The sequence below is a fragment of the Cydia pomonella genome, chromosome 23 (genome assembly GCF_033807575.1).
Source record: "Cydia pomonella isolate Wapato2018A chromosome 23, ilCydPomo1, whole genome shotgun sequence".
Classification (NCBI taxonomy): domain Eukaryota; kingdom Metazoa; phylum Arthropoda; class Insecta; order Lepidoptera; family Tortricidae; genus Cydia; species Cydia pomonella.
Window position 1 is genome coordinate 8532247 of NC_084725.1, and position 14383 is coordinate 8546629.

The window sequence follows — 14383 nt, forward strand, 5'->3', positions numbered from 1 at the left end:
GACCAAGATCTGTAGAACTGTGTCGTATCCATAGTTATTAGTCCGCAGTTTGATTTCTGATTCTCGTAGTGATGTTCCTAGCTTCAAAGAACCCGATGTTGCCAAGCTGAAAAGTAGTGCCATTACCCCCATTAGTTTTTTGAATTTCCCCCTAGCGTCCCCTTAGTATAAATACGCTCTCTAAATTATGAATAGTTGTTACAGATTTGATGTCATTTTCCAGTGGTGCCAAACTCGACTCGCCCAACCAATCCGAACAAACAGCTGACACGTAATGGGTCATTTACCGCTTTCCGGATGTACATCCGAGGCGCGTGCGCCGCGCTATTACAGAGTTCTAAAAGGGCGTATAAGCTATAGAGATCAATGGCTAATACTACGTTATTGATTACCTAAATAGAGTAGGCGTGTCAACCTGCCAAACGTCAGGTGATAGACTGACAAGGCGGTTCGATATTTGACAAGTGACAACATATCAGTCTTGCTTAAGTTTTGTTGTTGATAACGGAGTGAAGGTTTATTTACAAACAAAAGACTTGAATGACGAGTTCGATACTTGTTTTGATTGACCTGACTTTTGCGGTATTACGAAAGGGAAAAGGGCTTCGTGTGTGGTATTGACGTGCCGTTAAAATATCTGCTTGTGATTGCCGTAGTTGAGTAGGGATGTCGAAATATCATAGAAAAAGTTTCGTTTCCAAATATATTGGCGAAATATAAAACTAAGTTTTCTAGAGGTAGACACATGAAAAATATCATGTACACTTTTTATACGTGCACAGGTATCTATGCATTAACTTGACCAACTATTCAGTAGTGTTACTCAGTAGGTCTTGGAAAGTAAAAGCCGAAGGTGAGCAACTAATGTTTTTGTAGAAGCTTATTATTTTAATACGACTCATATATGGGCATGATTACTCTTTGCCTACAGCGGTTATATTACCTATAACAGGCTTCTACCTGTAACTTCGGCCGCGTACGGCTCATTATTAGTACTGTTTTGCCTACTTAACCTCTTAACCGCTTAGAACTTTTCATCGAGCGTGCTCGTGTCATTTATCAGACTACGGCGGTTAAAAGGTTATGGTGCAGTAGGTTCAGAAAACGGAGTTTTTTAAAAGTCGTAGCGTTGTTTTGGATCACAAGATTACAAATTAAATATATGGCCATCCATATATTTAATTAGTAGTCTTGTATCCTTTCTCGAGGGACTGTATCGATTAGAACCCTGAGTTGCTTGATAGAAAAAAAAAATCACGAACATAGGTCTAAAATGCATTATAAAAAATAAAAGCTAAAAATATTAAAATTGCTTCTAAAAATGGAAAATATCATGTTTGAGGGAACGTATCGGATACTTGATACTGTATTTAAACGTACAATTAAAAAAACTTTAAAAAAAATCGCGTTACACTCCGGGAGTGCCGGCAGAAGTAAAAACTTGAATATTAACGTTGTGCAGTTTTATAAAAAGAGATAATTCTCTATTATACCTACGTAAATAAATTTGAGTATGGAAGATATTTGGAAATGCGAATTTTAGTGTTAATATATAACATATACAGATTAATTCATGAGACGTGAGCAGGACTACAGCCTACACAATCAGTAAATGATAATGAATAGAAACCATCACGCTTCCTTTCTGTAATTTAACTTTTTGGTAAGGAAAAATTTGAGTATCTACAATCATGGACACCCAACAACACCAATATACAATACAACACAATTTACACAATTAACAAAGATTAAACCTCTTTAACCTTGACAGCACTTTGATTATGAAGAAAATAAAATGTCACACTTGAATGCGATACGATTTTTCAAAAGTAACCAGGCTTCGATGACATTCAATTTGCACGTCACCATGATGCCACGTGCCCGTCTTACGAATTTTCAATCTGACGGTCACGTGACCCTGACGCGAGTTTAACATTTTTTCCCCATCACAAAAAGTGCAAAGCGCCGCGAAACAAGTATTCCCTTTAAAAAATCATTAAAATAACTTAAAAAAATAGTTTTTTTTTATCAAAATCCCGTTCTTACATTATTTAATATGCGGACTGCTGAGTGGAAATCTTTCCCGCTTGTTTATTTTTCCTAAAAAATACGACAACGAGATTTCATTTCACAATGAGTATAACAATAACAATAAGCTTGAAAATGTAGCGTAAGTAACAAAGTAGGTATTAGACTATTTATATTTTGGTCCACTTTGGTCTCCCAGGTAGACGATATTTGCAAACGTATGAATTGAAGCTGAATTAACGTCTATTTAAAAAAATGTATTTCAAGGACAAAAAAAAACTGCAAAACTGCAAATACAATATTAGTAATAACAAGTAGGTATGTATGAAGGTACAAGTATACAATAACAAGATACACTCTCTAATAACAGACTAAAAAAACATGCCTGTTTTGAAATGGCAATAACAGCCGATATATTTTCTTAAGACTTCATGAACTTCGTATTTTTAAAATTAAAAAGAACTCCAAAAAGTACGCATAAAATTTCGTACAATAGTTTTATTGATAGGAACTGACCTGAGATTTGTATTGGACAATCAATTCAATTTTCATTCAAAACCACAATCAAACCTTAAACTTGAGAATATACTTCATAAAGTGGCCGATTAATTCCTTTTAATGCTTAAAAACTAAGTATAAAACAGACAAACGAACAGAAGATGAGCATAAAATAAGTGCACGTAATGTAGGAGCGGCTCAACCCACAGTTTATTGACCAAGTGCCCGCCTACACCCGTTACATCATAAGTCTTTGACATGATGGCTTCTGATGCAAACTACTTTAGTAGTAAACGTAGGATGATTGTACATTCCTAGCTCACTAGATGGAGCACATTCAGACAGTGTAAAACCAAACGTTAGCGAAATATTTGAAAAGTAGTCAGATCAAGGTAAGTTGACAGAGATTTTATTTTAAACGTCAAACTTCTATGAAATTATGACGTTTACTTAACACTTGCACTGTCTGGGCTATCAAAATCGCTGTCATCTTAGCTTGGTCTTACCCTACGTAGTTTATTCATCATTCATCACACAAGTTTTTGTTCTGCAAGCAAGCGTATATAATGCAAAGGCTCTTTGTGTATTTTATCTTTTTTTTTGGTTTCAAACGAAACAAATGCCATCATGGTAGTCGTGCAATTTATCTTAGTTTGGTATCTACAGATATTTGCTTGTACAAGCATTGCGACGAAACAGATTGTCTGCCAATCAGATATGTTTCAACATGCGACATCTATAGAAGTTAATCTATTGATGATAGTATCGTATTTGGTTTCATTCATGGTTAGCACGAGCAATTTGAATAATATTCACGTTAGATACTGTTATGTGGCAGAGCTTCTACAATGTTTTGGACCATTCGCCATTCGCAGATTTGTACACTGTCTTCATATATGCTTTCCTTAGATTTTGCGTAGGCTTTATTGCACATTCGTATACATTATGGAAATTGTACACTCAGTTGCAAAAGTACATGGCCACTTTATGATTAATTCCATCCATGTGTCCATGCAATTTTGCAGCTCGGTGTACTTTGTATTGAAGTAAAATTTTTATTAAAATCTATATTTTTTACATTTTTCTTCTTTCCTGTCTTGCACGTGGTAAAATTGTCTATAACCCTAAACTTTTGATTTATGCAGATACTAACGGCTTAGCTTTATTTTACGAAAGCGACAAAAGCCTACATATTGTATAAACTAGAAGCTACATGACGGCTACAAACCCTGGGCCACCGTAGGACCATTTCAAAATGAATAAAAGAAGGAGATTTCTTACACTTTATTTATAATATCATTTTGACATAATTTTACGTTTTAGGTTACACTTGGCTGACTATGCAAGTAGGTGTGTTGTTGTTTACATACTCATGTGAGGTAAGCATGTCCACAATGTACTTTTAGTTAAAGTTTCGTCTTCCTCAAACGCATGCTTCAAGCGCCAAAGCAGATAAGCGCATATTACAAGTTGCATGCATCGTCGTAGCACTCAATATGGTATGCGCTTACGGTAAGACACATTTTATTAACCCATTCAGCGCTAATCATTACACGTCGACAGCGACGTAGCACTACGAACGTACCTTAGCCATGAATGTGTTAAATGTTGAAAACACACCCTTTTTTCGCAAAATACGTTAACTTACGCGTCACGCGCGCGGCTTCAGCCCAATTTCAACCTTCGTGCATTCCGAAACGGTTTACCAAGACGCGCCACGCACGTCAAACGTGGCGTTCAAAGCAGGGATCGGAACCGGTTTTTTGCAAAAACATCGAAATAACCATATATTTCGGTTTATTTTATACTCTAAATGTAGGACTCAGTTGTGTTTTCAGATAACGACTTCGTATTATTAGATTGCCTAATTAGAAATGAAGTAATTAACAAAGAACGAAAAAATACCGTTTTCGTTCCCATACAAAAAATACCGGTTTCCGATCCCTGGTTCAAAGGGTTAATTATAGATATCAAAAGGCAAGGTGTATTATTTCCCCTATTCCCCTTCATTGTGATTTCGGTCTGTCTACACAGAATCCGGGCTTCAACGTTCAGAAGGGAAATAGTAATCGCCGTTCCATTTCCACTAAATTCCTGATTAACTATATATGTCGCCTAGGAATATTATGAAGGCCACGACCATTATAAATGTATGCTGGACAAGGGTTGACATTTATGTGCTCGCCTCGCGTCTAATGACCATCAAAGAGTTATAAATAGGGGATAATGTTACATAAAATTATATGATACGTTAAGCACCCTTGGCAATGATTTTGTCGGGAAATAAGACAAGAGATACATTTTGGTATCTGTATTTTAGGATAAACAACAATAAATAATAGTAAAGCATGATGTTATAATTCAACTAGGGAATAAATCAAATAGTGTTATTAATTACCTATTTTGATCCGTAATTTGGCGTCTGCCATAAATGAAGAAGACACTGGCTCGAGCCATGCTCAGTATGCGCTAGATCACTTTTTCTTACGTATTTGACATCTAGGTATTTCAATTCACAGCAAAATGGGTTCAAAAATGTATCATCATCGAATAAGAAATTTAAAGCATGCAAATACACAGAACATAGCAGATAGCAGGCTGCAGTGAATGGCTCAATAAAATTGCAACTAACTCATCAAGTACGGTGCAATCTCTCAATCACACCGTTGTTGTCGGGACGTACGTAAACTAGTATGCGGTGTGCGTGGACGCTTTCAATTGGACTGGATTGCCCCGGGGTCAAACTAATTGAAAGTTTATTGTTTTATGGACGCGACAATGTACGGAAAATATGAAAAAAATATCTGTTTCATATTAATTTGGTTGCGTTTTTTAAGACCAATTTTCATTGAATACATAGGTTTTGTTGAATTCGTTATAAATGTATTTAAAACAATCACGATCAAGCTTCTTGAAAACTTATTAAAGCTATTAAGCTTAAAAATAATTATTGAATCGTGCCGTACGTATTAACAAGTACCGATAAAAGCCAATAAACATATTTACTAAATTTCTGTTTGAACTACCCTCTTATATTTAAACCCCGTTTTCAAGCGTACATTCGCTGTAATATATCTAAAATACACTTACGCGTAATACGTTATGAAAAGTAGCAATTAATACAGTTCAGTATCAAACAGTTCATTAAAAAACTTAACACACGGTCAGGAAAAAATCAATATGAAGCCAACTCTGTCGCCGTATATGGGTCATCGAGCTGCAGAACGGCGTAGCATACGGTGCTAACAAAAATAGATCTGTTGTTTTTATACATCGTTAAGTTGGGATTACACGTTTATAGACCGATGTGGCGTATAAAATCTCCGGATCCCGCAAGGTACGATTCTCGGTTAACAACTTTAAACGAACGAAGAAATTGCAGATCGTAAAATACTAAATTGATCACTTCAAAATGGCGCCGTCTGATATTAAATCTCAAGTGACAAAAATAAAAAGTTTCCAGTTCACCGGACACCACTAATGAACCCCAGCAAAAGATGCATTTAACTTTGAAAGGAAAGATGTCGATTTTATGACCGTACTGCTAAGATAACTATATATTTCGCGTTAGACGCTCCTTTAGAGCTGCGTTTGCCAACTGCATGTATTTTTAAGTGACGGAAGCATTCAGAATTCCATTAGTGCTAAGAAGGTTGCTTTTAGATTACTTTCTTACGAATAAAATATCTATTTCTTCTCGTTATGCCGTGTTCTCCGGGTTCTTCCCATCACAAAATTGGCATTGTCACATTTTTTTATTGACTTTTTAATACACAGTAGACATAACAATAACCAGAAAAATTACCATAGCTAGGGAGTTTTTGATGTTGATTTATGTTATGCAGCCAAACAGGAGTTTTCGCTGCATAACATAAATCAACATGATAGTCATAGATATCAAACTCTCACTCACTGCTATTAACTATTAATAATTCTCAAAACTGTTTTCATTTACTAAAGTGCGGTTTGATAAATCCGGACACAACTATCAGTAATCATTCAGTGCAAGCGGTGAAACAATATAGCCATTATACTCGATCGTATCAGTAAATAATAAATATACTAACACAGATTTCCATTACATAATAGGGAACTGCATATCGGAAAACGACTGGAGAAAAATGTCGCAATGTGAAATACTTTTAGCTCAAAGTGTCATTCGCAGCCTTGCGATTCTATTGACTGAGATACGATCCCGATTTAAGTTTAAAAGACCGTAAGGAAGAAACTTAAAGCTGAATCCAGAATCTTAAACACTGAAAAGATTGTTTTTTTTTTTATACTGCATTGGTGAAAACATAACATTGGGCCGGCCTGGTAATAAAAAGTTCACTATTTAGTGTAATCTATATGGACTCTTTGAAAACATTTATACGTTACGAAGTGTAGTCCCTTGGCACTGATCCTATTCCACAATCACATTGCCAGAAAACATTCCGCAAAAGGAAGGCGATATTGAAGACCTTGCCGATTTTTTCCTCAAGAAACTACAGTATAGGGATCTTCATAAACAGTGTACAGGTTATTCAAAATCGGCACCACGCATGTGGCATCCTTGAAGTTGCATGCCTCCATACCGAACGAACGGTCACCGCTTATCCGCAATCGGCCTGTATGTCTACTTGCATACAAAACGCATAATATTTTACATATGTATGTGAATATTGTGAATAAGTAAAAATAGCATGATAACAAACATCAATTAAAATGGCGAACGTGACGATAACGCTGGCCCTAATTACCCCGTCCTGTTTCCCGACGTTACGTCAAACCATTTGTGGAAATTGCATGTTTTTCATATTAGTATATTAGTAGCATGATACAATAAGAATTACACTTATCTTTTCGAATGTGTATCGTGGGTCTGTGATATAAACATCGAGAGATCGTTGATACTGATGTCTATAATATAAATCAGTACCATCGATTTTTCACATGTTTATTGCGTAGCCCTGAATACGCGTATCCAATGAACAATGAACTGTATGTCCAGAGATAAACAAATTGGTTAACCAAATACAATTGACAATTTCTTATCTAAGCAGTGAAATTGATTTCTAAATACTACAGGTTTCCTGAAATATACTAATATGGCCTAGATTTTACTCACAATTTTATACCCACAGGCCAGTCGAGATTATTAAAATACACTTTTCTTCTTTATGTTAATTAGTTAAGGCAAGATATTCTTATTTTTAATATATTCTATATTCTTAATATATTTATTCACATATGAAATTGTACTGTACTATCCAATATCAGATAAGTCCTTGAGGCTTAAGCTTAGTTTTTATGTGAAGGTGTAACTGATATCCATTGATTTCATCCACTCAAAATTTTCCTCGTATTTATTATTATCTATGTATTTTATAAATAAACTGTATCAGCGGATTGGAGGAGCTCTTTAACTAAGGAAGTGTTAACAAACATTCAACGTTCATAAATTGTCCCAGGACACCTCATAACTGTGGCGCCCAACGTGGGGCTGCAGGGCGCACCTAAAGCAATTTCCCATTATAACCAACACAATAACCAACCTTAATACCATTCTAATAGAGCTCAAATCAATTTGTCTACTTAATATCCGTGATTGCTGATGAATGACAAGGAAAAATGAGCTGTGAATTACGTGCTTAAAGTCGTTATTCAGTTGTGCATTAGATTCGCGTTAATGGAAAAGCGTCTACTTCTAAGTAGGTAGGGCCGTGAACGCAGGAAGGTTACTACGCGACAGAGCTGGTATTGTTTAGCTGGGTAGAATAAACATCGTAAATAGTATTTACTACGTCGAGCTTGATAAAAATGTATTGAAATAGGTTGTAGAGTAGAGAGGTAAGCCTTTAGTATGCTTTGTTATAAAAGTTCACTATTTAAAAACAGTGAAGGTCGCTCCTCTAACGCATAAGTTATTTTTCAGTCGCTTGGGTCTCATCCACACCATACGCAAGTAGGACAACATAGAGAAATATTATTCAGCCACCTGTGTCTTATATGTACACAACAATGACTCTATTATGTAATACATACCTATTATCAGTAAGACCTAATACTAGAAGATATCAATAAAAAAGGATTTGTCAAAAGGTCCCTATCTGCTTTAGCTAAGGAATACATATTTACAATATTTGCTGATATAGAAAATGTCACTACCAAACTTCGGCCACGTTTATCGCAACTTGATTACCCCGCACAACCCAGGTAGCCGACCCATCTAATAATACGACGAAGTAATATCAATAAAGTCCCTTTACAAGTAAAATCCACATACTACTCAGGCTACAAGTCACGACCCCCACAGTTTCGACACGCCAAGCTCATATAAAGCCCCCAGGCGTATTCCAAGGGCAGTGTTTGGACCAGTATAAAAGTATTCCACGATTATGCATACTTTTTACGGATCTAAAGGTCATACCATGGTTTGTCGACTCGGGTGCGTTTGTGAGACCAAAGGGAATCCAAGGCCTGTGTAGGCTATTTGTCAAAGACCCCGACCTACCCTCACTCCCTCTGTACATAAAAAAGCATTTGAATAATCGAAATGACGAGCCCGGGATATTGCCAATATTGTGTACAGGTGCTGTAGTAATTGAGGAAACGAATTCTCTATTCGTGAGCATATACGAATATTTATCCGAATGTCGGAAAAGGAAGTAATGCGTTTCTCGTAGTTGTAGGACGTTGTAAGTGGTGAATGATGATGCTACTGTGAAGAAAAATAAGAAAAGAGAGAAAGAGGTGTCCTTAGATTTGCCTATGCTATAGGAGAGACATTAACTTATGCTTATAATGTCATCGTTGACAGCAATGAGTTTTTATTTATTTTAAGTTTTTGTTTAACTTTAAAATGTCGGTGAAGAAATAGTCGTGGGAAGTAGACTTCTTGTATGATAAAACGCGTGTCTGGGGCAGGGGCGGTTACGATAACGATGACTATGTTAAATCTACGTTTAAATGCCTATTTATATTTACGTAATACTGTAAACATACAAACTAGCATACACATGTACACTGATTAATGTACATACACATGTGATGAGAGTATAATTTTCAAAACAAATTATCTTAACTCCCACAAATTCGATTTTAGTCGAAAGTTTACCGAAACAATATTTGTTTTCTATCTAATTATTGTATTGCTTCCAGTTAACTCATTATCCTCCCCATACACGTCCCTACACGTATTTTCACCATTAATTGAATTTAATTACACTGAGTTTGGGGTTCCACGTCTGGCGATGACGTCATCTCGCGTATCCTTGAAGCCGATTCTGGTTAAGAATTTAATATGGTTAACATCCTATTTTGATTCTACCTTGAGTCAGCGAGCGTCGCTGCACTAATAAGGGCAAGTCGCTGACGCTGATTGGTTCTCACGAAATGTAGGAGTCTTCTTATAAGGCATCACGATTGCACTTATTGGTGCGCGTGAGATGCCTGAGGATATGACTCAAAGTTCTATCAAAATAAGACCAAAATCTTATCAAATGGTAAAACAGAATTGGTTTCAATGCTAGTTTGTTCCTCTGTCTGCGAGGGTTTGAATCTCAGCAATATGTGCTTTCCCGGATACGATTTTGTACATCGTGTTCGTAAATTGTACAATCAAGTTTTAGTGCATCTAACATAAGGAGTAGTGTTCCTTACATAAGGATTGTATTCCCAACTGGCTGCTTTACAGTTTGTAAGGCGTGACTAAAAACCCATTGTTCCTAAACGGCGCTCGTTTTATAAATTTAACGACTGTAATGAACTCTTATTTTTCACATTTCCGTTTAGAGCTTGATTCTAGGGGACCGTTTCATAAAGGCTTATAACCAGTAACTAAAACATTCAGTCAGCATCGAAAGTAGCGGATCAGACTACGCGCCAAAAGTTAAATTTGCTAATGGCTTAACAAAAATGTATATGTATCTCTATTTGGAAATAAAACAAACCTTCACTCACCACACTCACTCATTTTTTATGAGCTTTCTGTAAGATGACGAAGCCTGCGCTGTGAATCTGAAGGTATGCTATTTTTATCATCAATAAAGTTTAAGTATTTGGAAAAGTACGACTATTCTCTTCTTTTGATGCTGACTGTACAAGCAAGTAGTAGCGAATATATTTGTACTGATATGCATCTAGTATGAAAGGTTTTACGCGTTTATAAAATGACCGCAGACGTCCTTTTTAGCAAGAAGTTTTATGTAGACTATGCAGAAAATTTGTAAACGAATCCGACTGAGAAACTTTTGTGGCAGCGCCCTTTTGTAGTTTTGTTCAAATAATTGCCGACAAAGTATTTATTGGGGAAATTCAGCATTTAGTGAAAAAGGTGAATAAACGTGTATTTATTGCTGATTAAATTATAGCTTAATATGTAAATTTGCCATAACTGAAATCAGTTTTCAGCGGTTTCTTTTACATCGGGGAAACAAAAACCATACTACCCATTTACGCTCTTCTTCGTCAGTGAGTAAAAATAATACGTGGCAGACATTGAAATAAAATCAAAATTCAGTCGATAAAACCTAAAAACTTCACTTCCGTGCATCCCCCTAAGTTAAAGCATGACTCATATTGAAGGGTCGTTTTATACCTATTAATACATTTTGCGATACTAATACATAGATATAGGTGGCCCTAGGGTAGACATTTAGCCTCAGGGGAGTAATTTTGGAGGTGTTCGAGTTTCGTGGGTGTATAATTAAAGAATTACCTTGTGAAAGCTATTTAATTATTTTACTTGTGCCAACGTCAAGCAAATTAGTTGGAATTAACATCAAACAAAATTTCAACGTAATGGAAGTCGAAAAGGAGAAGACTGCGATCGCTGTTTTTGAAACAAACCATGTAATACATTTTTTTTTTCTTCATGTTTTAATTTGGATAGGTACAGATTATTATCATTTTAAAGTTTTTCAAATCAGAGAATAACAAAAGAAATGTCCATTACACGGAACAATTTGATTCAATTGCGTGTTACTATTTAAAAAATTCCCATCATTTTCCTAAGTGTTCATAGAGAAACTTTTATCCGTGAAATTTAACTCTTTAGAAGTTAAAGTGTTAAAGTGCTTACATTGTACCTCAACAACAGGTTTATTATCTTTAGTAACGAAGAAAACGGAAGCGTGAACTTTATGGAGCAAACTTTAAACATAAAGTTGCTTTTAATTTAATCTAAATTCAAAGAAAATTTTAGCTTTTAAGCCGAAGTCCTGATGTTTAGGTACGGTATATGCTACTGCTGATATTAATAGGTAAGTAAATGGAAACACTGTTATGATATATGGACAATTTGTCTCGGTTTTCTGCGTAATTCTAACTATTCTAAGCCATTAATTCGGGATCCCTCCTCAGTTATATGATGATGATCGCGACCACATCATCGGAGATTCCATTAATGCAATAATAGTACACTACAACATATCCCCTTCTGGATAAACGGACGCAACCAATTATAAAATTCAAGATATATATTTCTCATTTGACCATAGGGGTTCTTAAAGCTAAGCTCCACCTTTGTACGGTCAAGGAATTTAATTTCAGTACCATTTCGTACCTTGTCACAGTGACAAACAACATGTAACTCGCTAGAGACCTCATACTATTGTCACTGTGACAAGGTACGAAATGGGTCCTAATTAAATTCTTTGACTGTACTTACTTTTGTAATATAACTTTTTTAGTACGCAATAGTATTAGATAGTTTTATTTCTTTGGGGCAGTTACTGTCAATATCAATTTTACCTACCTTTGGTTGGCGTTATTTAAAAGTACTTATGGTAGTACTTTCTTATAAAAAAAAGATACAATAATATTTCTAAAGATGTGTTTAACTAACTCTTCCTAACTAGCCTATTATAGTAAGTCGAACTTACTATAATAAGAACGTCATTTTACATTAGGAACGAACTTCTTGTTAACCACTTAAACTGTCGTTAATCTTGCTTTGGCTTCAAAATCACTGAGACCATCAATTGTGGGCCCGTTAATTGCTACACATTGTTTGATACGCCGGATTTCATTAGCCCACCAGAGGGGACTGTAGTTAACTTTGTTAGAAGCATACTTTTTATCGGATGTTGCCTCGGTAACCTCTTTGTCTAGACCCCATTTTGACTGATTTTACTTTGGTTAGACTGAGTTTTAATGACATGTTTTAAAAAAACTCTTCTTGGTTAGTCGAATTATAATATTAATACACACTGATAAGGGGCCTGATGGTGCATATTGTCTTATTATGTCAGCAAATGCTATAGCACTCGTACGTCTACAATCTGCATTTGGAAGTCTTATGCTAAATACTGATATTTAGCATTATGAATACAAAATGTAACTATCTTTACATAAAATTTTCTTACGTCTTCTTGTCCAATCCTATCATCTGAGGTTGGCTCTTCATGTCAGTCTTTTCCAGTGTTCTATTTTGAGGCACGGTTGTCATCTTATCCGATTTCAAGATCTTCTGGATCGTCGTCAACCATCACTTTCTGTTACTTTTAGTACATTATAAGCAACCAAAATTGAAATCTCGACCGATAAAAATATTTTTCGAATCATCTCACAAAACAACAATCAAAGCCATAATAGCTTGCTACTTCCAGTTTAAACAAAAACAAGATCTATCTAAAGTTTCACAATAAATCGCCCGCAGCATCTAGTCTAGTGTTAGTGTTTTTATAAGAGCTGTCGATTTCCTAGACGAGAGCCGTTCAGGCTCAATGGACTAGAAAATAGCAGGAGCTTAGAAAAAGTTTAACAATCAATAGGCTTGTAATAGTATTGTATTCTTAAGAACAACAGTTAGATAAGTGATTTGGATAACAATTTTAAAGGAATAGGTCTCGAGCAGGTCAAAAAGGTTTAGTTGGAATTGTTGAAAATGAATAAAATATAAACTAGGTAATTACATCTATTTACCGATTACACAGCAAAACTGAATTCATTAAATTTTGTGTCTTTGTCGGAGAAAATGGTCTCAGTGTAAAAGTTTTTTTTTTATTTAAGATAAATTTGCACCGACCTTGACAGAACAGCGTGAGGAGGTGGCATTATAAACGTCGAATTTACGTTAAAGTCCGGGAAAGTTAGCTCGGCCCAGCACTAAATCATAATCCGGCAGAATTGCCCTATATTAGACGTAGATACAGATACAAGTATCACTACGAAGCACCTTTTCCCCTACCCTGCCCTATTCCCTTAGTATACCTACTAACTACTCGTAAATAGAATTTGTAACTTCGTAGTTTAAAAACTTACCAGTAGCGTTGTCTGGAAGCTTACCTGAATCGTTCTTTTAATATTCAGCAGACGCTAGGAATAAGATTTGATCATGGCTTGCCCACAGGGAATTAAGTAAGCTAGTCTCACACCGTAAGTGGCAATGATAAGTTGTATGGAATGTATGGTAAAACTTATTATTAATAACAGTTTTGAATGATTCATGGTTAGTTTCATTAGACTTAAATCAACCGGGATATGGACCGTGATTACCCGTGTACAAGATGCATGTAACTGCGTCGTAATATCAAAAATTCGAAAACAACACAAAAGGTAATCACGGTCCATATCCCGGTCGATTCAAGTTTATTATTAATGAGTTTTAAATTCGCTAAAAACTTAATATTTTTTTACTAAGATTAAATCTTAAGCTTGCTTTAAACTTATTTTTATTGCGGTTTTATTTATGTGATAATGATGAGCACTATAAGCGTTTGGTCACGTATTTGGCTTGGTTTTAAAATACTAATAATTGGCTTTTTAACAATTTTAGTAGATTTCAAAGAACACCATTAGGTAAGCGACACTGCTGGAAATTTCATGTTTCAGTTAAATATTTAGCTCAATACCCCTAGTGTAAATATTTTCG

At 35.5% G+C, this 14383-nt stretch overlaps 1 protein-coding gene across 1 annotated transcript in view; it reads right to left on the reverse strand.

The window, feature by feature from the left end:
- The window catches only part of LOC133530592 (IQ motif and SEC7 domain-containing protein 1), a 219134-nt gene that overhangs the window by 170875 nt on the left and 33876 nt on the right, over window positions 1-14383 (reverse strand). The gene's annotated exons all lie outside the window — the stretch shown is intronic.